At 36.1% G+C, this 26,247-nt stretch overlaps 1 pseudogene; it reads right to left on the reverse strand.

The window, feature by feature from the left end:
• Nucleotides 1-418: 418 nt before the first annotated feature.
• LOC147389048 (protein NRT1/ PTR FAMILY 6.2-like) overlaps nucleotides 419-26,247 on the reverse strand; it is an 88,754-nt pseudogene continuing 62,925 nt past the window's right edge.

Raw genomic sequence — 26,247 nt, forward strand, 5'->3', positions numbered from 1 at the left:
TCCAATAGTAGCCAACCTTTGATTTCTTCTTCAATCACCCTCACGTCTGATCCATATAGGCTGCAAACTCCTTTTGGAGTTTAAGGGTGTTTTTTTTTTAAAGAGTTTGTTGTTAGGTAGGAGTCTGCGTGCTCCAGTTAGTTCCTTTTTGTTTTTCTTAGGCCGATCACCTCAATTACTTTCTGTACATTCTCTCTGTTTTTTTAAATAACATTTTACTTATAAAAACAATCGAAGATCAAATAGAAAGGTTGTCAATAGAAATAGATATAGAAATAAAATCAATGTTTGCAACTCGGACACTGCATTTAATTCCTTCATTTGGTGCATTATATAAAAATAAAATAAAAAAATTGTGTGGCTATAAGCTCTCTATTATTTTATTTTTTTTTGCTTCTGTCTTACCTTGCTTCCCTTTTCATATCTTCCACAAAGGCATAATCAAACGGTCAGAGATCGATAATGTGAGTAATATAGCGCAAATGAAGAATGAGGTGAATGAATTAACGGGAATTACAAATTTTTCAATCCATTTTCCATTGTAGATGCTTGTTCCATGGAAAAAGTAATTATCTGTGCGTGTATTGTCCAAAACATGATAGTTGTTGCCCATATTGGCAATAATCTAGTCATCATTTTCACCTCCTCTACCCTTGTCACTGAACAAAGTTTTCATGGGTTTGGAGTTGATGAACCATTTTTTTCATAGTCTCCTTCTATTGTTATCGCTGCCTTGTGATAAGGTCTCATAAAGTCATTTTTGGGACTGTAATTACACAAGGTTTATCGACACCTAATTGCTATTTGTCCCAAATAAACATAAATTGTATTAATCTACCAAATTATTGAAACTAATAGATTTTCTTACTATTTGTAGGTAAAAAGGCAAAATTCGGAGACAAATATTTTTGTAACAATTTTTGTTACAATGTACAGGCCAATAGGGAACATCTGACCAAATCTCGGAGCAAATCATTACCAAATAACGACTCAGTAGTAACCTCCTAGTGCTCTACGATAATCTCGAGGAATTATGTCTTGAGATTCGAGCTGAACACTTTAGACGCTTTGGCCATTGTAATTGAAGGCCCTTCTCGAATCAACTCAAGCAAAAAATTCGACCCAATAACCCGATTAGAAAAATTATAAATTGAGAGGTAATCCCTAAGAGAAAGGGTCCCTCTTGGGCCCTCTCTGTCCTTTTTCTTTTTGTAATTCTCTATAATTCTTTTGGCTTTTAGAGAGAGAATTCTTGATTATAGTGAGAGCATGAAGAGTGTTTCTTCCATTTTTTCTTTTTTAGTTCTATTTGTAGTTCCACTTTGAGATCATCAAAGAGGAATCAAAGTGCAATATAGTTTTCTTCATCTTCTTCTCTACCATATTTTACCTGTTTTACTGTTGCTACAACTTGCTCCTTGCGATGATCGACTAGACTCTCCTTAGAGAGATCAATGATGCTAGAGCATGTTCATCCGAATATTATTGTTTTAATTCTATTATATTTACTTTAAATTGTGTTCTTGTGGAGCCTCTTAAGATGAAATCATCCAATTTGTACCTCTAATTCAAACTTTTATGATTATTGCTTAGATAAGTTCAAGCTTAATTATGTTCTCTGATGAATTGAGATATAAGTCGGGCAATCTTTTCTAAGTTTAGGATTCACATGGATATTCTTTGGTTACAATCAGTTTCTAATCAATTTATCGTCCGATCCATGAGTAACAATTTCTTACATGGATCAAGTTAAAATTAAAATTATTCAGCAATAGGATGACTTGCAAGGGTTGATTTGAGCTCTCTAAGCTCTTTTTCATTCTTTTTAATCTCTTTTTTTACTTAATTTCATTTACTACTTAGCTGCAATTTTCTATTCTGTTTTAAAGAATCTATTTTCCAAAATTCTATTTTGGTTTCAATTCGAACGAACATTTGAATCATGATTGTCCCTGTGGAACGAATCCTACTTATCCAAATTTTATTCTAATATTTTTTAAATCTATATTTCTACAATTTGCAAATTAGCAACGATCAAATTGGCGCCACTGCCAGGGACAACAGTTCAATTCATTTTCAATTCGAAAGAATCCGAGAAAGTTTCAAAACAAAACCAAAATTTGTTTGCTTACAGTAGAAGCTAAATGAACAGAAAAAATTTTCATTACAACCCTTGGATTATCATAAATGGGTCCCAATTGAAAATATCGATTTTCATCAAAATTTCACCGCTCAGCATTAACTCCCTAGTTCTTCACGGTAACGTGGCAACTTTTGCTGCTGAGTTTTGTCGAGTAAGATTCTGACATCATGGACATTGTAATGGAAATATTTGATTTTTTTTAGTATTTTGACTTGAATAATTTTATTATTTTCAGGTGAAGGACTCAACGGAAGTCGACGAAAGGCGACACATGGAATTTTTATCCACCAACTCGACTTCTTTACCAAGAAGACAACAACTTTCCAACTTGTTTTTTATTTTATTTTTATTAGAAAATAATTTTTATTAGGAACTTGAATTTTTAATAATTTTTAAATTTCATCTGAGAGGATTTGGATTGTAATAGATCTAGGGAAAGACGACAGTAGGACAAAATTATTTTGGCTTCTCGAATTCATACACCGAAATTGGTGTCGGTGGCCTGAGTCGACTGAGATTGTTCGTCTCCCATCTAGTATGGGAGGTAATTTTTGCACCACTCAAGCACCTCTTACTAGTTGATTTCTATATTGATTTTGAATGATTAAATTGTATGCTTCAATTTGCATATAGTAATAAGGGCACCCTTACAAGGATGGCACCATAAGATAAGAATCAGATTTCGTCACCAATATCTTGCCCTTTTAGGAAATTGAATTCACAGTCACAAAAGTTTAATTAAAATTGGTTAGACTCGACACTAGGCCCCGCCAAGTTCATTAAGCAAATTTAATTTAAGTCGCACCAATTGCACTTCTTGGTTGAAAATAATGCTTAAGTGCAATCCTGCTCCACTGTACCACGTGTAGTAGGAGGATAAACGACGTCTATTCTAGATGAGAGATGATTTAAGAGTGCCTTTGCTCAGCATCTGCACCACCTTTTAACTGGAGATTAAACTGGCTATTTTTAATTTCAGAGATTTGGGTTGGAAGCTCAGATTATTACTTTGAATCAGTTATGAGCTATTTAATCGTAAGAACCCAATATAATGTGTGAATTCCTCCTTCTCTTGTGTGCAAGTCCATAGTGTATGTTTAAATAGATACAGAACCCTGAGCAGATTTACATCATCATGGAGTTTTAGAGAGAATCATGGACCTCGTACATCCTATGTGATAATTACGGTCATTCTCCAAAGTGTTGTCTGAGTCTGCCCATACGTCGTGCTACACAGGCCAATATGCATTATTCTCAAAATTCTTATTTGGTGCCGACACCTACTTTGTTCGATCAACCATACCATGTAGACAATTGGTTTCCCTTGGATATCATACCTAATCAGAATGAGTTCACTCAGGATAGTTATTTTAGTAACCATAAGGTTTTTATATGCATGACACCTCGATGATGGATCCAACCATAATTCCTTAACAATCTTATGATTCTCAACAATTCTTCAATTATAGAGCTACAGAGCCTGAGTCAACATCCACTCACTCATACTTGTCTTCTCCTCAATTTCGTCATTAGAGTCTATGATGTTTGAGTTCTTAATTCAATAGCAACAGTTGTTAAATCAATAACAACAAGTCATCTAATAACTACAGGACATAGGTCAAGCCTTAATCAACATAGGAACTCAATTGAGTCACTTAGCATTATCTTTAGAAGAAGGAAAATTTTATTAAATTCGAACATGAGGATATCTCAATCCTAGAAAATTTACCATTCTTTCAAAATAACCTTAGTGACCAATTTCATTCTTTTGAAGAATTCGATGATTGTCTATCAATGACTGATAACACGTATCGATTGAAGCCCACCTAGGTTAGCTAATCGTACCCTCAGAAGAAAGAATAAATTATTATTTTTCAAATAAAATAACCTCCGAGAGCCAACCAATGTTTCAAATTCCCAATGAGCAAGTTGATTTACAAAGTTGGCTAAGAAAATTGATTCACCATCAGAGGAAACTGTTCCTCAGGAAGAACCAAGGATGAACTTTAATTTGTTAGTCTCGCCAATTCCAACCAATACTGATCCAACTTCATACCCATCTAACCCATCATTTCACAAGAGTATAAAGACCCTTCATGTCTTACAACTTCCATTTTCTTTGGGAATACGATGATTGAAAATTATTTTGAAAAAGTGATAACACTAAGAACTAATGACAAATAAGGATTGTTGATCATTTTAAAAAATTATTTTCATGTCCTAATGATGATCAAAATTTGTCTACCTATCATTTGGGTGGGAAGTCGATCACCATGTCAATCAAATTAGATACTAGGAAAATTCCTAGAAATTAGACCTTTTGATAGGTCCAGTTGAATACGTTAAACTTAACGTTGTTTGGAAGGCAACCCATGTGTTTTTATTTTTGAGTAATATAGTTAAGATTTCTTTTCTTGTAATTTTAAATTTCCACATAGGACCTTAATCTTCTTTTTTTCACCTAATTTGAACTCATCAAAAAAGGATGCAATGGTTGAAAATTTCAATAGATTTTCCAAGGAAGAAAATTTATTTTCTTGAAAAATTTCATTTAAAAATCTTTAAACCCTAATCTCTTTCTCATTTTCTTTTTCAAGCCAACTCTCAATTAAACTAATCAACCAGTACTACTAGGACTGCAGACTAGTCAGCAATTGTTGATTGAGCAACAGAAATAGATATTGACATTTATTGAGAAAAAGAAGGCACGTGTAAGTGCACGGGCTGCTGAGAGTTCAAATTCAGATTATGATAAGTTTACATTTTAGATTAGGATATTTTTAATTTTTTAGTTTTTCTATTTTAGGTAGGATTTCTTTTATGCAAAAACTACTTCAAAAATTATTATTGTTATAACTTTCACTCTTTTCATATTAATTGTAACAAGACTTTGCACATTACTATCAAATCCATTTCAGGTGTGATCTAATTTCTTTTTCTTTCCTTACTGCTTGCATATTGAGGACAATATGCCATTTAGGTTTGGGGGTATTAGGTTAGTTCACAGTTACTAGTTTAATTTCATGTTTTCAGAAGAAAAAAATGAAAAAGTCAAAAATATTTAACACTTGCAAAATATATTTTTCAAACACTTTCTATGTATTTTTTACATATGAATTTCAAATCTCAAGCTCATGTCCTAACTTTTGATCATAAATTCTTTTTGGTTATTCTTCATTAAGAAAATCATGAAAAGATTACATTGAAAAATTCACTTTTTATTAAGTACATGGAAAAATAAGATTTTATGGAACAAGTATCGATCCTCTTCTCTGTCTAGAGTTTTAGGGAAAATCGAATCTAGTGAACTATGACTTCCTTATCCTTTTGTTGGCTGGTTAGAATAAAAACGGAATTGGAGTTAGTATCACTTGGACAACAACCATAGGATTAGACTTGGTACCTTGAAAAGAGCTACTTATTTGTTGAAAAAAAAAATACTAGAAAATGATGAAGTATGAAAAAATTGAGAAAATGAAAGGTAGAAAGATGTGAAAAAGATAAAAATAAAGCAAAAAGGTTAGAACTGAAAATGTACAAAAATGAAAAGAGTCCAATGAGACCAAATAGTTTAGTAGAGAGAAAGTCGTCAATGGTAAAAACTTGAGTAAACTGGAATATCATAGATAAAGCCCCTAGATGTATTAAAGTAAACATCTACACCTCTCATAATCTCAGATAGGATGCTTAGTTTAGAGTTAGAACTTAGGTAGAACCATCCATTCTTAGCAGTTAGGAGGTGAAATCTTGATCTTAAAAAGATGTTGCTTTTAAAAAGAAAAAATCAGAAAATCGCACAAGAATTCAAGTTATCTTTGAAATTTTTTAAAATGAGAAATAAAAACTTAGAACTTTGTTTAAACGTAAATGACCTTTGACTGATTTATAAAATATCGTTATGTTCACCTTATATACTTTGATTTTGATATTTTTGTAAAGTATTAGAATTTGGTGGGTATATTCTCTTCAAACCCTCATGAGTTAAACTCGTCCACTAGGGGTAACCTATGGGTTTAAGGGCTTACTGCATATGCTAAATGCAGTCGAGGAACCTCATGAAAGAGGTGTTATTTAAGTTTAAGTTTTGCTCAAGACAAGCAAAATTGAGGTTTGGGAGTCTGATAAGGTCCCATAAAGTCATTTTTGGGATCATAATTACACAAGGTTTATCGACACCTAATTGTTATTTGTCTCAAATAAATATAAATTGTATTAATTTTTTCAAATTATTGAAACTAATAGATTTTCTTACTATTTGTATGTAAAAAGGGCAAAATTCAAAGGCAAATATTTTTGTAACAATTTTTGTTATAGTGTACAAGCCAAGAGGGAGCATCTGACCAAATCTTGGAGTAAATCGTCATCATGTCACCACTCAGTAGTATCCCCTCAATGCTCTACGGTAATCTCGAGGAATTATGCCTCTAGATTTGAGCTGAACATTCTAGATGCTTTAACCGTTGTAACTGAAGGCCCTTCTCGAATCAACTCAAGTAAAAAGTCGACCAATAATCTAATTAGAAAAACTATAAATTGAGGGGTTATCTCTGAAGAAAAAGATTTTCTTGATCCCTTTCTGTCCCTTCTTTTTTTTGTAATTCTCCGTAATTTTTTTGATTTTTAGAGAGAGAATTCTTGATTGTAGTGAGAGCATCAAGAGTATTTTTTCCATTTTTTCTTCTTTAGTTCTATTTGTAATTCTTCTGTTAGATCATCAAAGAGGAATCAAAATGTGTAACACCTCGAGTTTTTAATTTGTATCTCGAGGAAATCTAATTGTGAATTTCGATAAACTTTTAAAAGAAAGACTTAGGGTAGAATACAGAAATTTTAGTCCGTTCATTTTTAATGAATTTCAACTTCTCCATTAGGTTCAAAATGATCTAAAAATATACTTTAGCATGTAAGCACGTTTAAATTTGAGTTCGGATGAAAAACTTATAAAATTCTCAAATTTCGTGTTAAGTGGGATAAAAAATAATGAATTTTTGATAGATGAAGAAGTAGAAAAATTTGACTACACCATGAAGTTCACAATGAAAAATTATTAGAAATGGAATACTCATGTGTCATTTTTCGAGTTCGAATGGTCAGGATTTCTTCGAAATAGAAACGAAGGAAAAATACAAAAGTGCCCTCTAGCTTTTATTATAAAAAGAACCAACTCATTCTTTTATTTACTTTCTCCTCTCCAACTCATAAAGAATCAGTCCATTTTTCAAACATGGGGTTTCAACCCTTCCTATCAAGATCTATCGCAAGCAAGTCCAAATTGATCATTGGCAAAGGAGAAAAAGTCGTCGGCATCGACGAACTCTACATCTTCAACCCGTTTAACCTTTATTTTCCTTTCTTTCTCTTGTTCTCTCACAAAAATCAGCAAGTAGGTTCATCTATACCCACTTAGAGTCTCATCCAAATCAAGGAAGAGTCGTCCATTGTAATTAAAAATGGGAGGACCACCTTTAAAAAGGGCTTCCCGACCAACCCGACCGTTGTCTCTCGAATTCAACCACTTTCTGAACTTCGAGCAAGCGAACATTGACCCTTTGTGTCAGTTTATCACCATTGACAATCATGAACTAGGTAGGGGACTCTCAACTCTTATTAGTAGTTGTAGATTTCAAGAAAATTGTATTTAGGGATGTTTCGAAACTTATTTTGTATTTTAAAAATTGTAGAAGTTTGTTGTAATTATTTGAAATTCATGATTAGAATGAAGGTATTTGATGTATTTTATCATGATTTAAATATTGGATCCATAGGTGGGTTATTAGAATAAAAAATGAGGGAAAAACTCAAAGAAACGATGAAAAAATGGGAAATTCGTAAAATTTCAACATTCTGACAGTTCCACCATAAGTCGCTGTGCCCTGGTCACGGTGCCACCGTGAACACCAAAAAGTGCCCAATTTTTTTTGATATTGGATTTCTTATACTTTTAACATGCCAAAACCACTATTTATGGGTCCTATAACTTTTCAAATGAGCCAGAAAAAAATTAAATAAAATTTCATCACGACGGGAATGTTTCAAGAATTCGTGTGATATCTTTTGCGTTACTTTGAATTAAGTTACAACATTACATGGTCCTTCTCATGTTTTCGAGGGCCTTCATTTATAAAAACCCATTTCAATTTTGATAACTTTGAAAAATTGAGTTTCTGACAATTAGCCAAATTTCTACCAACTTTGCTAGTTTTGACAGTTTACATTCGCATACTTATTGGGATCTCGTTTTAATAAAAATTTGGTAGTTTTTCGATTGAATGATCACATTGAATTTGAAAATTTGAAAAAGAAATATTTGATTTGAAAAGTCGATAAGTAAAAATACGACAGAATGGGAAATGGATGAATTGGTAAAATGTCAGAATCACACCAAAGGGTGATGTCTGCATTTTATATTGTATGTTGTGTGTTGGTTGGTGGAAGGATATCGAGGGATAATGAATGGTTGCATGTTTATTTAAATTTCTGTTGGCGTAGAGGCTCTGAGTACTATTGTTTATTTTAGATCGAGGGCCCAAGTTGCATGGTAGGAAATTGGATATCCATTCTCAACCCTATATTGTTAATTTCTCTTTTATTTTAAAATGAAAATGATATATATATATATAGACGTCGCTATTTTGTGAGCTATTAAAGAATTTGTGAATGCTTGAAGGGATAATGCATCATATCATCCGGAGTGGTATACTTTTCTAGGATGTACGGTAAGGACCAGCAAGCTCATACATGGTATGGGACGCGTATGAGAGTAGAGTCACAACTAGAATCTGGGTCCACTCCTCTCTATCTTTACCAGTGAACGTGTATTGTAAAGGTGGTCGTATCCGAATGGAGTATTTATTTTTGGGAATCACATGCATGCCTGATAAGCATAGATGAAGATGATTGGTAAGTGATCACTAACAATCTAGTAATAGTCGAACATTCTGACACATCGAAAAGAGACCCATTGCTTACCGTCACATCAAACGGCCCGCCTGATCTGGATAAATGGTCACTAGTGTGGTAAAAGTAGCAATCGACAATAAAATCAAGAACTAAAAGTCAGATTTATATTGTAACATCATGTCCCGACTGGGAGCGATCCTGTCGTGAATCCCAACTCTCAAATTCTATTATTCCATCATTGTGTAATATGTGTCTGTTGTTATATTTTTGAATTATAAATTGTAAAGTATGCTTATTATTTCAATGTGGTAATTCATATTTGTGTAAAAAAACTGAAAATGTATAGTGAGTACTGATGATTGATGCCATATGAATCTTTAAAACTATTTAGTTGCTCATCCCTGGCTATATGTACCAATTAATCGTATTTTACTTGATAATGCCTCGGATGTATTAAAATGTTTCAGTATGCTTATTCATACATGTTAAATGAGGTTATTAGTAGGGGCTGTTTGTGGACTTATTCGGTAACCATTATTACTCACCTTTTACTTATTATTTTTAGTTTCAGAGCCTATAGTGGGAGAGGCAGTCGTAGGGCCGTCTAGCGAGGACTATCTGGTGGGTCACACCGACGACTAGAGTCCGTTACCCGGTGAGCACCATAACTACTTCTACTACGATTTTGTTCGTCATAGGAGAGGTATATGTTCTTTTTAGGGCTAAGTGCTAGGTCTTTATTAGAGTGAGAAAATTTTTGTAATCCTGTATATTTTCACCTTTTTGCGCAACTCTGATCAAATTCTATGATATTCATAGTTTACTATCTTCTACATCTTGTATATTTTGGTACATTGTTATATACAGGATTTATTGGTTATTGGCTTGTCAGTTTTTTTTTGCTTTTGAGTTCCGTAAAACCCTAACATAAGAAGAAGAAATACTACAAACTTCGAAGTTTGACCTTGAGATTTGTGTTAGTATTTGGTGGGACGCCACAGATGGTATCAGAGCCCATTAGTAGTTCCGTATTGAGATTACAAGCTCTTCCGTGTCTAGAGTCCATAGAGCCTAGTAAGACTAAGATAAGATTCTAGGGTCTTTCTATTAGTAATGAAAATGGTGTTTATTACTATATTCCTATATAAGGATATTAATTAATTCTTTCATAAGAACAACTTTAGCTTGATGATAATAAATGCCTTACTATTGTTGAACAGAAACGCGATGAGCAGATGAGGCAGAGGTAGAGGTCAAAGGAGAAGTCGGAACACAATAAAGATGGGACAAGCATCAGATCAGACCTCCGATCCAATAGCATAGCTAATGTCGTTTATGGGACAGATGGCTGAGTTCCAGAACAAGTTTAGGGAATAGATGCTCGAGTCACAGGCTAGACTAGCCGAAAAGGTGGTGGAGTTGAGGGAGCGCTAGGTTTCTTCATAAGAGGCCGACCCTATTCCACCCCAAGAGCCACCATAGGAGCTACGGCCATAGGTTGTATTGTTGAGAGTCCCGAGAACTCCCCTACCCCAGACTCCGACAGACCCGGGGATGTGGCTACTGAACTTCCAGTGACTACGTCTACCCAGATTTGGAGGTTCTTCCGACCTGACTGAGGTTGAGGAGTGCGTTTTGAGGACCCGAGAGATTTTGAGTACCATGCAGTGTCCGAGAGACTAGTAGGTACCGGTGGCTACCTTTCAGTTTAACGGGGATGCTAGCCATTGGTGGCGTTCCGAGAGAAATGTTTTGAGGGATGGACCTTTCGAGTAGTCCAATTTTGAGAAGATGTTCCTAGATAGATTTATATCTCAAATGGCCCGATAGATCAAGCATTAAGAATTTTCAAGTTTGGTGCAAGTCAACCTATCTGTTATGGACTACAAGCTAAGATTTATTAGGTTATCACGATATGCACCCGAGTTCATTCCGACCAATCTACAGAAGGCTCGTAGATTTTTTAGAGGACTACGACCTTACTTGAGGGTCAGGATGTCAGTGATTGAGACCACCAGCTATAGAGACACAGTGAGTCGAGTTTAGAGGGTTGAATGAGATGAGATGGAGTTCTAGACTTCGAGAGGACAGACCAGGCGACCCCAGGCTTCTTTTCCTCTTATGGCCGATCCGGCCAAGATGCCGATCTTTTCGAGATTAAGTGCTTCTGGACCCACATATTCGCAGTATCGAGCTCCTACACCTTCGAATTATGTACCAATTGGGGCTCCAGTGAGGCTAGTAGAGCCAAGGGGACCAACCAGATAGATTTCGAGACCACCCGTCCCACAGAGACCTATACAAACGGGACCTTTTGCATACTTTGGGTGCGGGCAGACGGGACACATCAGAAGAAATTACCCTTCATCACAGCCACAGTCAGGGGTGATTCCTAGACCTCAGGATAAGGTGTATCATCTGACTCAGGAGGAGATACAAGTTTCAGATGAGGTGCTAGAAGGTACAATTTTGATTTCTAGTATTAAGATTCGAGTTTTGTTTGATACCGATTATTCTAGATCATGTATTTCCACATAGATTGCATAGTTGATAGACTTTGAGATTTCTGACACGGGCCGAGTAATGAAACTATCCACACCATTGGAAAATTGATAGATAGCCTAGAGATTGTGTCGAAACTTTATAATTAGGATAGAGGATCAGGAGATGAGTACCGACTTTCTGATATTATATAGTTGTGACTTTGATGTCATATTGGGGATGGATTGATTAGTACAGAACTATGCCCACATGGATTGTTTTGTGAGGTCAATAGTCTTTAGAAGGTTGGGATATTCGAAAGTCAAGGTTCGAGGATCCAAGTATAGAAGAGACGATCATTTATACAACTAGTTGGGAACTTTGAATGTAGTAGAGCTAGAGACATCACCGGATATGGTAGAGGTAGTTAGGAAGTTTTGAGATGCTTTTCCAAACGAATTACCAGATTTTCTTCCAAGTCGTGAGATAGAGTTTTCTATCGATTTGGTACCAGGCACATGACCTATCTCCATCACACCATACCGAATGGCCCTTTTAGAAAGTTGAAAGCACAGATTAATGAGCTTACTAACTTGGGGTTTATTCGACCAAGTTCTTCACCCTGGGGAGCACCAATTTTGTTTGTCAAGAAGAAAGATGGATCACTCCGATTATGTATCCACTATCGGAGGTTAAATCAAGTGACCATCAAGAATAAGTACCCCCTTCTGCGCATCAATGATCTGTTTGACCAATTACAGGGTGCCCAATACTTCTCTAAGATCAATTTATGATCTAGGTACCACCAGTTGAGGATTCGGGAGGTGGATATTCCAAAGACTGCATTTCAGACCAGGCTAGGACACTTTGAGTATCTAGTGATGCCTTTCGGTCTAATGAATGCACTGACATCATTAATTGATCTGACGTACCGTGTATGTTGGGAGCACCTCGACAAGTTTGTCATTGTGTTTATAGATGACATCCTAATTTACTCTTAGTCGAAGGAGGATCACGAGAGACAAATCAGAATCACATTACAGATTTTATGTGGGCATAAGCTATATGCCAAGTATAACAAGTGTGAATTCTAGTTCAAGAAGGTGAAATTCCTAGGACACGTGGTGTCCAATGAAGGGATAGCAGTAGACCCCTCCAAGGTTGAAACCATATTGATGTGGAAACAGCCTAAGACGGTGACATATATTAGAAGTTTTCTTGGGATGGCTAAATACTATAGAAGATGTATTGATGGATTCTCCATTCTTGTAGCACCGTTGTCGAGACTGACGTAGAAAAATATTCGGTTTGAGTAGGATAACAAGTGTGAGACTGTATTTCAAGAATTGAAGAAAAGATTGACGACCGCTCCAATTTTAGTATCTTCTATTCCGGGTGAAGGCTTGACGATCTTTATTGATGCTTTTGGGATTGGTTTGGGAGCCGTATTGATGCAATATGGGAAAGTAATGGCATACACATCTAGAAAGTTGAAGAATCATAAGAAGAATTATCCAGTCCATGATCTTGAGTTAGTTGCTATAGTGTCGCACTACGCCTTTGGAGACACTATCTATTGGGGAGAAGTTTGAAGTATTCTTTGATCATAAGAGCCTCAAGTACATATTCTCGTAGTGATAATTGAATATGAGACAACGACATTGGATGGAGTACCTCAAAGTCTACGACTTTACCTTTGAGTACCACCCGGAAAAAACCAATGTGGTTGCCGACACGTTTAGTAGAAACACTGTAGCTCATATGATGGTGAAAGAATGACAATTGCTTGAACAGGCAACATAACCAATGTTTAAGACTCTAGGGGAAAAGTTTAGACCGCACATATATCTGGGTACATTGAGAATTGAAAATGAGTTGATAGCATGAATTAAGGAAGTCCAGAAAGTGGATGAAGATGTGGGAGGATATGAATGAGAGCTAGGGACCTAATGGACCTAGATTAACCGAAAGGATCAGATGAAGTTATCAGATTTTGAGGTAGGATGTGGATACCACAGAACTCACAATTGAGGTCCGACATACTAGATGATGCACACCGTTCCCGATATTTGATTCAACCAGGAGGCACGAAGATGCATAGAGACCTACGAAAGAATTTCTAATTTTCAGGTATGAAAAAGTAATTGCAGAGTATGTAGGTAGATGCCTAACCTGCTAGCAAGTCAAGGCAGAACACCGCAACCCAACAGGCTTACTCCAACCATTACCCATAGTAGAATGGAAATGGGACCACGTGACCATGGATTTTGTGGTGGGATTACCGAGAGCCAATGACAAGTCAAACGCCATATGGGTGATTGTGGATCGATTGACAAAATCAGCACATTTCATCCCAATCTGAGTTTCATTCAGCATCGATAGACTGAGCCAGATATACATAGCTGAGATAGTACGACTAGATGGAGTGCCAATTTCTATCGTGTTAAACAGAGATCCCAGATTTACATTTCGATTTTGGGAAAGTCTACACAAAACAATAGGTACTCAGTTGAACTTCAGCATAACATTTCACCTACAGTCTGATGGACAGTCTGAGCGAGTAATTCAAATTTTAGAAGATATGCTACGAACGTGTGTTTTGGATTTTGGGAGAGGTTGTAAGCGTCACTTACCGTTGCTGGAGTTCTCCTATAATAACAGCTTCCAAGCTAGTATCAGCATGACACCATTTGAGATTTTATATGGTAGGTCGTATTGATCTCTGATATGTTGGATAAAAATAGGAGATGTAACGGTATTGGGAATCGAGATTGTTGAGGAAACTACTGAGACAATACGCATTATACATGACAAACTAAAAGTTGCTCAGAGTAGACAGAAAATTTATACAGACAAGCGGCATAGTGTAGACACCCCATTTTTGCATCCGCCTGATTAATCAACTCGTCAACCCGATTGCAATGATTCCCAATGATGGATGTGTATTCTATTGCTTTATTTTGTTACCAGATATGTTTCAGAAATCCGGATGAGGTATCTCGAACTGACAAAACCTTAGAAACCACGCTACGCTAGGAAAACACAACCCCAGAAACATAGAAATCATCATCTTGCAGACCAAAAAGAAGCTTCACGATAAAAATCACTAAAAATTGATCAAATTACCAAAATACCCCTAACATCAAAATAACCCTAGAGCCTACGTTACGCTTAGGAAAACTCTCTCGAACACATAAAATAACAAATCGGAACCAAATAGATCATTTCACCAATTTTAACAGAATTTGACAAAATTACGAAAATGCCCCTCATAAAGTTCATAATCATTTCACATAAAAATTTTCATAAAGGATACAAACCAACATTTCCATTGAATTCCTTACGAAAAACCGATTCTAAAACATCCTAGAACATTAAAAACCGACTTGAAACGTGAAAAGTCCTCTTTGGGGGCAAAACGGTAATTTCATAATTTTCATGATAAAAAATTCCGAAATTAATAAATAAAACATTAAATAATTAAATTTAAATATTAATGAAATTAATTTAAAATTTTGAACCTAAAAAATCGATTAATCGGACTCTCAGGCAAAATTGTTGAGGGTTCGTGGGATATTTCTTTAAAGACCCCTCCATTTGGGGGTCCAAAGAATTAAAAATATTTTAGAGGAGGGGTTCTCCAAAATTAAAAGTAAATCAAGCAAGACTGAAGTCAATGTATTAAAGTCAATCAAGTGAGACTAAAGTCAAAATTAAAGTCAATTAAGCAAGACTGAAGTCAAGATATTAAAAGTCAATCAATTAAGACTAAAGTCAAAACATTAAAAGTCAATCAAATAAGACCAAAAGTCATAATAGAATTCTAATTAAATAATAACTCTATCTAATAGAGTTCTAACTTAAAAACAATTCTACTTAAAACAATTTGAATTAAAACACAATTCTACCTAAAACAATTCTAATTAAAACACAATTCTACCTAAAACAAGTCAAACTAAAACACAACTCTGATTAAAAGATCTCTAATTAAACACTAACTCTATCCAAATCAACCCCTAAAAACATCTATAAATAGAGGTGCTCACACCCTATTTTCGTATCAAAATTATAAACCCTAAGAGAAGTAGGTCTAGAAGCTCCCCTAGCCTCCCATAAACCCTAGTTTTGGAGTTCCAACTCCTTAGCTAACATCCCTCCTTCAATTTTAGTCTAGAAAACACCCAAAAGCCTTCTAAAAACACCCCCAAATCCACAACGAAATTGAAGAGTTCAGATTCAAAAACAAGGAGATACCTTGCCTCGGAGATCCGAAGTCAAATCCGGAAGCAAAACGAAGTAAGGGAGCACGGTACAAGGAGTTCTTTTTGTCAGATCTGAGGGAACCAAGTCCTTACCATCGGAAAGGTAAACCTTTTATTTTTATTTATTTTCTTATCTAGGTTTTAGCAATGTAATTTACTTGGGAATTTAGTAGAGACCGGCTTTGGCCGGGCGGGGTTGGTGCCTAACACCTTCCAACCCCGTAACTTGATCCCCGAATTCAGTTTTTTTGGTTTTAGATTAGTTTTTATCCGTTTAAAGTCATTGATCGGTTCCTAGACCGTAATAACTAGGTGGCGACTCCCAAACCTCAAGGGTCAAAAGCGGATCCGCGCACCCCGCGGATCGAGGGCGCTTTCAGTGGCGACTCCACTGGGGACTATTGAGGATCAAACTTGAAAAACCCTAAGTATGGGAGCATTGCCAAGATGACCTAATTTTTTTATTATTATTTAGTTGGATTTATTTTATTTATTTTTTCTATTTATTTATTTATTTTTTGTCTTGATTGTAGATGATTTTGGGTATTGCATTTTTTTTTTTCAATTAAGGATCACTTTTTGATGACCCATAAATAATGAAAGATTCAAATTGATGGAATGATGAAGGTTGGACAGAAATATTAAAACGTTTTTAGAGAATATTCTAGTGAGAATTAAGTCTGAGAGCCTCTTAATAAAACATAGATCTCGTCGAGTAGATTAATTTAGAATCTGAGTTCACTCAATTTCGTTATCGGAAGCCTTAGATATCATCGATGCAAGTTCAATCTGTAAATCTGGAATTATTTCTGAATGAAAGTTGGGACAGCAATGTTAAAATTTTTTTACAGAACATTCTAGTGATAATTAAGTCTAGGAACCTATAAATAAAACGTAGATCTCATCGAGTAGATTAATTTAAAACTTGAGTTCACTCAATTTCGTTATCAGAAGCCTTAGATATCATCGATGCAAGTTCAATCTGTAAATTTGGAATTATTTCTGAATGAAAGTTGGGACAGCAATGTTAAAACCTTTTTACAGAACATTCTAGTAAGAATTAAATCTGGGAACCTCTAAATAAAACGTAAATCTCATCGAGTAGATTAATTTAGAACTTGAGTTCACTCAATTTCGTTATCGGAAGCCTTAGATATCATCGATGCAAGTTCAATCTATAAATCTGGAATTTTTTCTGAATGAAAGTTGGGACAGCAACGTTAAAACGTTTTTACAGAACATTCTGGTGAGAACTAAGTCTAGACACCTATTAATAAAATGTAGATCTCATCGAGTAGATTAATTTAGAACTTGAGTTCACTCGATTTCGTTATCGAGAGCCTTAGATATCATCGATGCAAGTTCAGATTGTATTTTCCTAATTCACAGAAAATCTGAATTTATCTAATGTTGGCACAATTAATGTTCTTGAGAGTGAGCTCATCTCAACCATTGTCATTCTATCATCAATGTAACACCTATTGGAATCTCGATTTATTTTGGATCACCTAAAAGTGATCATTGATTGGACCTTAAAAATTATAAAAATTGTGCCTATTGCGATGATTAGATCTAATTAATTATTATAGGCCCTTATTTATTAATTGATTTGCTAATTGATGAATGCTAGAGATGTGCACGTTTAAAGCTTGAATTAAACCATATGAGTATGTTCTTGATCGATGTTTGCTTGCACTTGTATGATTTAATATCCTCTCTTGATTGGCTTGATTGGGCCATGGGCCCATTTGTTTGAAAAGGCCCCGGGCACACCCCACCTTACTTTGCACACACCACATGCACGTTTACCGCTTTACTCACTTACACGTCCCATTTAGCCAACGTGGCACTAGTGCGTGGCCCGGTCTCTTCGGAGATGCGACGTCATTCATGAAACCCACAACTCCAGTCACGTACCTTAGGGTATATCGAACTGGGGCATCAACACCGTCTGATCAGGTGATTCTGAGAGACATATTGATGCACCCATGCTGGGGTGACCTGAGCCTTTATCCTATTGTAAGCCACACAGTCACATGTCCCGATTGCCAACGTAGTACTAGTACGTGGTCGGTCCCCTCGTGGGATGCCAAACCATTTATGAAAGCTACAACTCTTGACTCGTACCCGTAGGTATAAAAGGTAATCTAAGTATATCAATTGCACTTCTTGGTCAAAACCGGTGCCTAAGCAAGATCTTGCCCCGCTGTACCCTACTGTACGAGGGGGATAGACTATGTCTATTCTAGACGAGAGGTATTTAAGTGGGCCCTTGCTCAGCATTGTGCGCCACCTCTCAACTGGAGATCAAACTGGCTGTTTTTGGCTTCAGAGAAGTGAATTGAGGTTTTAGATTATCACCTATACGGTATATCAAACCAAGTCACCACGTATCGAAAGGTATATAGGTGTGCTTGGGCAAGAGTGGCCAGATAAAAATGCATTGCACGTAGTAAGCCTTGAGTCTAGAAACCTTCCCAGTAGGTCACGACTCGAACTTATCGTGGGTGTTCCCGGGTTGTTTATTGAATGAATGCATGTGATTGATGAATGCATGTGAATGATGTGAATGATGAAATCCGAGTGCATAATTGATCTCAAGGATAAAAATGTTGCTTTTGAAAAGTAAAATGGGTACACCGATCCAATAAAAAAAATCCATTCTTTTACAATAATGACCCAGTCCATCCCGATCCAACAATCATGATGGACCGGGCCAGTTAAATGGAAATTGAATTTTCAAAGAAGAAAAAGAAAGTATTTTCTAGGACAAAATGTTTCCCAAAAGAAGTGTTTTCCAGAAAAAGTGTTATTCTCTAGAAAAAATGTTTTCTAAGAAAAAAATATTTTCTAGAAATATTTTCCAAGAGAAAATGTTTTCCAAATAAAAATTATTTTTCAAAGAAAAAAATGTTTTCCAGAAGAAAATGTTTTCCAAAAGAAAAGAAAATGAAGGAAAAATGATTTACAAAAGATATATATTTGCATGAAAAATTATTGAAATATGTTTGAAGTTATTATTCAATGAAAACATTATTTGTCAATATTTTTGTTCTGAATAATCATTAAATGGATGAACTTTTTAATGGATTGGTGCACAAAATTCAATAAAATCTCAAGGTTCATTTAAAATGTTATCAAGGGGATGACACTGAAATTGGTTAAATTCTCCTTCAAAGAGGTTAAAGGGTTATCATTGTATCTAAGCTCAATCGTCCATCGTCAAGATAAGGTTGTAAATCCGGTTAGTTAGAATAAACGTCAATATCAAGTCAACAGTCAGAAATGACCTCAAATTTCTCAACATCATCCAGTTATTCTTTGAAAATCATAGTGCTTCAATCCTACCGGTTGTAAGCAATGTCTCAGTTCTCATCAGGCCCGTTTTGGGTAGTCTTGAGTTTTCATGAGTCATTTGGGTTAGCTCGAGTCCTTTTTTCTAGCAAGATCATGTCTTCCTTAGATTGAGTCTACTCTTTCTTATTGAGTCAAGTTAGTTCGTCGAGTCTATAGAGGTGTTTATCGTCCCTTCTGAATTTGATTGGATAAAGGAAATTTTTGAATACCTCGAGTGCATTAACGAATTAACTACTGATCTGGCTTCAAGGATAGATTTTTCTCCTGAACAAGAAGATAAGAGTCGGGCTCAAGAGAGTAAAGGTCATTGACCTCGGAACATAATTAAATTCCTAAAGAGATTCAAATAGAAACCATCTTATCTCTAGAGGAACACAAGGGGATAATGAATTTTCTCAGAAATTTCAAAAGACTTGTTCGTGTGATCATATGAGGGTATGTTAGGTACAAGCTTGAGTCTTGTTCGACATGGACTAGATACTCGTCTATATCGATGGAATCAAAGAAGATTTTATAAAATGTATCAGCACTATCCTTACTACATCTTGAGTTGCAAATCACATATTATCAGTCGATATGAGGATACCTTCTAAACTGATCTCTGATAATGGGTCGTACTTCAAAGCATAAGTCATTATTCTGTGTACAAAGTTCAAAATCCAGCATCGCAGATCATCACTCTACCTTCCTCAGATTAATGGAGCAGTTGAAGCAGTTCGTAAGAGTTTCAAGATAATCATCAAGAAAATGTGTTAATCACACTGGGATTAGTTAGAAAAATTACCATTCACACTAGGGGCACATTATACTTCAATGCAGTCCTCTATTGGAGATATTCCCTACTCTTTAGTATATGATATGGAAGCAGTTTTGCTAGTTAAATTGGAAATCCTGTATTTCAAGGTCTTGATGGAAAGTCAGTTGTCAGAAGCAGACTGAGTTCGCCAACGGTATGAAAAGTTAAATTTGATCGAAGAAAACGAGTTAAAGTCCTATACCATGTGCAAGTTTATCTAAGAAGAGTCACCCGTGCATTTGACAAAAAGGTCAAAGCTCATCATTTACAAGTCAAGGATTTAACTGTTAGACTTCAAAGAAAATTGAACACTCCTCCTCGACTATAGGAGAAAGTCTGAACCTAATTGGAGAAATTCATTCATTAAGGAAATATTGTCTGGAAAAGTCGTCAGACTTCAAGATCATGATGGAAGTGAACTACCAGAGTCAACTAACCTTGATCGAATCAAATGGTACTACATTTAAGGAGGCCATCTTTGGCCGAATCAATTTTCCTGCTACCCAGTTCATTATCTCCTTTCTCAGCCCTTTGCAGCCTTTTAAAAAAAAAATGATGCCCTTTTCTTTCTCAGCCCGATCACCTAACCTAAAGGAGGGAATTTCGAACTACGTTTTGGTCTGATCCCAAAATTTTGGGGTACGTAGGCAACCTGAGAAGTCACTTCAGGCCCGACCACATCAAAATAAAAAAAAATCTATTTCCCCACACAAAAAATCAAAAAATCAAAGAAAATTCAAAAGAAAAAGAAATTCAAAGTGGGAAAGAAAATTTAAAGAAAAAGAAATAACTTAAAAGGAAATGCCACACAAGGGGCATTTGGGTTTTTGAGCCTCAAAATCCTTTTCTTTTTATACCCAGTCCTAAGCTTACCCATGAAAGTCCTCCTAAGTACCGTGCGAGAAGTCAAGGAAGATAGCAACGCATGATTAGACAGCAACTCCAGAAGTTCAGAAGAGAAGAAGAAGATAAAAAATGATGAAGCCTGCTAAGTTGAAAACCCGAAAAGGGCGACTTAGGCAAAAATTAAGGCAAGCTCGCAAGGTTGAAAATCTGAAAGGACAACTTTGGCAACAATCAGAGTAAAGAAAAAAAAGAGCTCGCTAGATCGAAAACCTGAAAAGGCGATCTAGGCAAAAGCTAGAGCAAGCTCGCTAGATTGAAAACTTGAAAAGGTGATCTAGGCAAAAGTTAGAGCAATAAAGAAAAACAGAAGAAAATCCCAAGCTGAGAGCGGTCCGAGCTGAAACATCAGAAGTCCGAATAATCAAGTTCAATACTTAGCTTAAACCAGGCATAGACTCAGAAGCCACAAGTATCTTATCTACGATCGATCTGAAAATGTTTACTCCCCCAAGTGAACCAAGGGAGATAAGGGTGAATTCTATGATGAATTTCGAAAGGAAATAATTTTGTACTCTTGAGCCTGACTCAAAATCTTTAATAAAATTAATCAAAATTAAGAGTTGAGTCTTTATTGCGCTTGTGGTAATCAATTATTTCAAACCTTCATACAAGGGGCATTTTCTTTCTTCTTTAATGTAACTTTTCCCCCTTATACTAGGGGCATTTTTTTTAATTTTTGCATAATGTGTTCAATTATCTTCAATGCCACGTACATTGTCAAACTAGGGGCATTTTGTCTTCGAGCAATGTTAATCCTAAAAAATAATAGGAACCCCAAACCTAAGGTTACCCTCTTGATAACAGTTTTTTCGAAAAACTTTTGAGGGTCAAAAGAAATAAAAACTCATGTTTTAAATTCATAAAACTTTTTGATACATCCTTGAGGTTCAAACAAAAGCATTTTGGATCTCACATAGGAGATATGGCATTCTTTCGTTCTCCAGGTTCTTTTTCCAGATCCAATCATTCTTGGAATCGATCATTTCTCTTCCAGATTCAGTATCTTCCAAATTTATTCAATTCACTCTGATCAGTCTTTTCCAAATTCATTCATTCTTTCCCAAAAGTCCTTCGTTCCTTTGCCAATTTTGCTCAGTTGCCGCCAAGAGTTAACTTGGATTTTGCTCAGTTGCTGCCAAGGGTTATCTTGGATTTTGCTCAGTTTCCGCCAAGGGTTATCTTGGATTTTGCTCAATTTCCGCCAAGGGTTAACTTGGATTTTGCTCAGTTGCCGCCAAGGGTTATCTTGGATTTTGCTCAGTCTCCGCCAAGGGTTATCTTGGATTTTGCTCAGTCTCCGCCAAGAGTTAACTTGGATTTTGCTCAGTTGCTGCCAATGGTTATCTTGGATTTTGCTCAGTTTCCGCCAAGGGTTATCTTGGATTTTGCTCAATTTCCGCCAAGGGTTAACTTGGATTTTGCTCAGTTGCCGCCAAGGGTTATCTTGGATTTTGCTCAGTCTCCGCCAAGGGTTATCTTGGATTTTGCTCAGTTGTCGCCAAGGGTTATCTTGGATTTTGCTCAGTCTCCGCCAAGGGTTATCTTGGATTTTGCTCAGTTGCCGCCAAGGGTTATCTTGGATTTTGCTCAGTCTCCGCCAAGGGTTATCTTGGATTTTGCTCAGTTGTCGCCAAGGGTTATCTTGGATTTTGCTCAGTCTCCGCCAAGGGTTATCTTGGATTTTGCTCAGATGCCGCCAAGGTTTATCTTGGATTTTGCTCAGTTTCCGCCAAGGGTTATCTCGGATTATGCTTAGTCAGATATCGCCGAGGGTTTTCTCAGATTATACTTAGATAGTTCATTACTCTTTCACCCCGAGTATGTAGAGTAAAACTCTAGGAAATTAGTTCATTACTCTTTCACCCCGAGTAGGTAGAGTAGAACACCCAGAAAAAATAGTTCATTACTCTTTCACCCTGAGTAGGTAGAGTAAAACTCCCAAAAAAAACAAAAATAGTTCATTACTCTTTCACTCCGAGTAGGTAGAGTCGGACTCCCAGAAAAAGTAGTTCATTACTCTTTCACCCTGAGTAGGTAGAGTAAAACTCCCAGAAAAAATAGTTCATTACTCTTTCACCCCGAGTAGGTAGAGTAGAACTCCCAGAAAAAATAGTTCATTACTTTTTCACCCTGAGTAGGTAGAGTAGAACTCCCAGAAAAAATAGTTCATTACTCTTTCACCCTGAGTAGGTAGAGTAGAACTCCCGAAAATAGTTCATTACTCTTTCACCCCGAGTAGGTAGAGTAGAACTCCCGAAAATAGTTCATTACTTTTTCACCCTGAGTAGGTAGAGTAAAACTCCCAGAAAAAATAGTTCATTACTCTTTCACTCCGAGTAGGTAGAGTAGAACTCCCAGAAAAAATAGTTCATTACTTTTTCACCCCGAGTAGGTAAAGTAGAACTCCCAGAAAAAATAGGTCATTACTCTTTCACCTTGAGTAGGTAGAGTAGAACTCCCGAAAATAGTTCATTACTCTTTCACCCCGAGTAGGTAGAGTAGAACTCCCGAAAATAGTTCATTACTCTTTCACCTCGAGTAGGTAGAGTAAAAATCCCAGAAAAAATAGTTCATTACTCTTTCACCCCGGGTAGGTAGAGTAGAACTCCCGAAAAAGAATTCATTACTCTTTCACCCCGAGTAGGTAGAGTAAAACTTTCCAAAAAAAATTGTTTATTACTCTTTCACCCATGGTAGGTAAAGTAAGACATTCAATTTTTTTTTTATGCTCAATTTATGCTCAGTTATGCTTAGTTTATGCTCAGATTTTACTCAGTTTCACACAGTGCACACACTTGCACACTTGTTCTTTCAGTCAAGGAGAATTTTCTAAAATTCAAGGATCTGACATCGTCAGTGAGAGTTTGCGCTCAAGGACCTGACAACCTTTTAATTCGGGGAGAGCTTTACCTTCAAGGATCCGAACCCCGACGAATTGCTAAATCAGGCTGTAAAATGAACTGTCACTAGCTTTGGCATTCGGATATCGCACTATCTACCAAAATAGATTTGCTATCTAGTTTGCTTCAATCCTCTGCCAAAGAGGGGCATCTGTAGACACCCCATTTTTGCATCTGCCTGATTAATCAACTCGTCAACCCGATTGCAATGATTCCCAATGATGGATGTGTATTCTATTGCTTTATTTTGTTACCAGATATGTTTCAGAAATCCGGATGAGGTATCTCGAACTGACAAAACCTTAGAAACCACGCTACGCTAGGAAAACACAACCCTAGAAACATAGAAATCATCATCTTGCAGACCAAAAAGAAGCTTCACGATAAAAATCACTAAAAATTGATCAAATTACCAAAATACCCCTAACATCAAAATAACCCTAGAGCCTACGTTACGCTTAGGAAAACTCTCTCGAACACATAAAATAACAAATCGGAATCAAATAGATCATTTCACCAATTTTAACAGAATTTGACAAAATTACGAAAATGCCCCTCATAAAGTTCATAATCATTTCACATAAAAATTTTCATAAAAGATACAAACCAACATTTCCATTGAATTCCTTACGAAAAACCGATTCTAAAACATCCTAGAACATTAAAAACCGACTTGAAACGTGAAAAGTCCTCTTCGGGGGCAAAACGGTAATTTCACAATTTTCATAATAAAAAATTCCGAAATTAATAATTAAAACATTAAATAATTAAATTTAAACATTAATGAAATTAATTTAAAATTTTGAACCTAAAAAATCGATTAATCGGACTCTCAGGCAAAATTGTTGAGGGTTCGTGGGATATTTCTTTAAAGACCCCTCCATTTGGGGGTCCAAAGAATTAAAAATATTTTAGAGGAGGGGTTCTCCAAAATTAAAAGTAAATCAAGCAAGACTGAAGTCAATGTATTAAAGTCAATCAAGTGAGACTAAAGTCAAAATTAAAGTCAATTAAGCAAGACTGAAGTCAAGATATTAAAAGTCAATCAATTAAGACTAAAGTCAAAACATTAAAAGTCAATCAAATAAGACCAAAAGTCATAATAGAATTCTAATTAAATAATAACTCTATCTAATAGAGTTCTAACTTAAAAACAATTCTACTTAAAACAATTTGAATTAAAACACAATTCTACCTAAAACAATTCTAATTAAAACACAATTCTACCTAAAACAAGTCAAACTAAAACACAACTTTGATTAAAAGATCTCTAATTAAACACTAACTCTATCCAAATCAACCCCTAAAAACATCTATAAATAGAGGTGCTCACACCCTATTTTCGTATCAAAATTATAAACCCTAAGAGAAGTAGGTCTAGAAGCTCCCCTAGCCCCCCATAAACCCTAGTTTTGGAGTCCCAACTCCTTAGCTAACATCCCTCCTTCAATTTTAGTCTAGAAAACACCCAAAAGCCTTCTAAAAACACCCCCAAATCCGCAACGAAATTGAAGAGTTCAGATTCAAAAACAAGAAGATACCTTGCCTCGGAGATCCGAAGTCAAATCCGGAAGCAGAACGAAGTAAGGGAGCACGGTACAAGGAGTTCTTTTTGTCAGATCTGAGGGAACCAAGTCCTTGCCATGGAAAGGTAAACCTTTTATTTTTATTTATTTTCTTATCTAGGTTTTAGCAATGTAATTTACTTGGGAATTTAGTAGAGACCGGCTTTGGCCGGGCGGGGTTGGTGCCTAACACCTTCCAACCCCGTAACTTGATCCCCGAATTCAGTTTTTTTGGTTTTAGATTAGTTTTTATCCGTTTAAAGTCATTGATCGGTTCCTAGACCGTAATAACTAGGTGGCGACTCCCAAACCTCAAGGGTCAAAAGCGGATCCGCGCACCCCGCGGATCGAGGGCGCTTTCACATAGACCTTTGGAATTTCAAGTTGGGGATCAAGTGTTCTTGAAGGTATCACCCCCGAAGAGGGATCTCCAGATTTGGCGTGAAGGGCAAATTAAAGTCGCAATTTGTAGGACCATTCAAGATAGTTGAGTGGATAGGTCCAGTGGCTTACTGATTGATTTTACCCCTACAGCTTGAGCAAGTTCACAATGTGTTCCACGTGTCCATGCTGAAGAAGTACTTGTTAGACCCTTCACACGTGGTCGATTTGCAGAACCTAGAGGTAGATGAAGACGTATCATACGAGGAAGGTGTAGTACAGATACTTGACAGGAGGCTAGAGAAACTCAGAACCAAATCTATTCCTTTAGTCAAGGTATTGTGAAGGCACCACAACATAGAGGAAGTCACATGGAAAAAGTGGTTGAGATGCATGCTTAGTATCTAGAATTATTTCAAGAATAAGGTATGATTTCAATTTTGAGGATGAAATTTTTATTAGGGAGGAGAATGTAATACCCCGAGTTTTTAATTTGTATCTCGAGGAAATCTAATTGTGAATTCTGATAAAATTCTAAAAAAAGACTTAAGGTAGA

This window comes from Akebia trifoliata, chromosome 12 (assembly GCF_017979445.1).
Source record: "Akebia trifoliata isolate Shusen 1 chromosome 12, ASM1797944v1, whole genome shotgun sequence".
Classification (NCBI taxonomy): Eukaryota; Viridiplantae; Streptophyta; class Magnoliopsida; order Ranunculales; family Lardizabalaceae; genus Akebia; species Akebia trifoliata.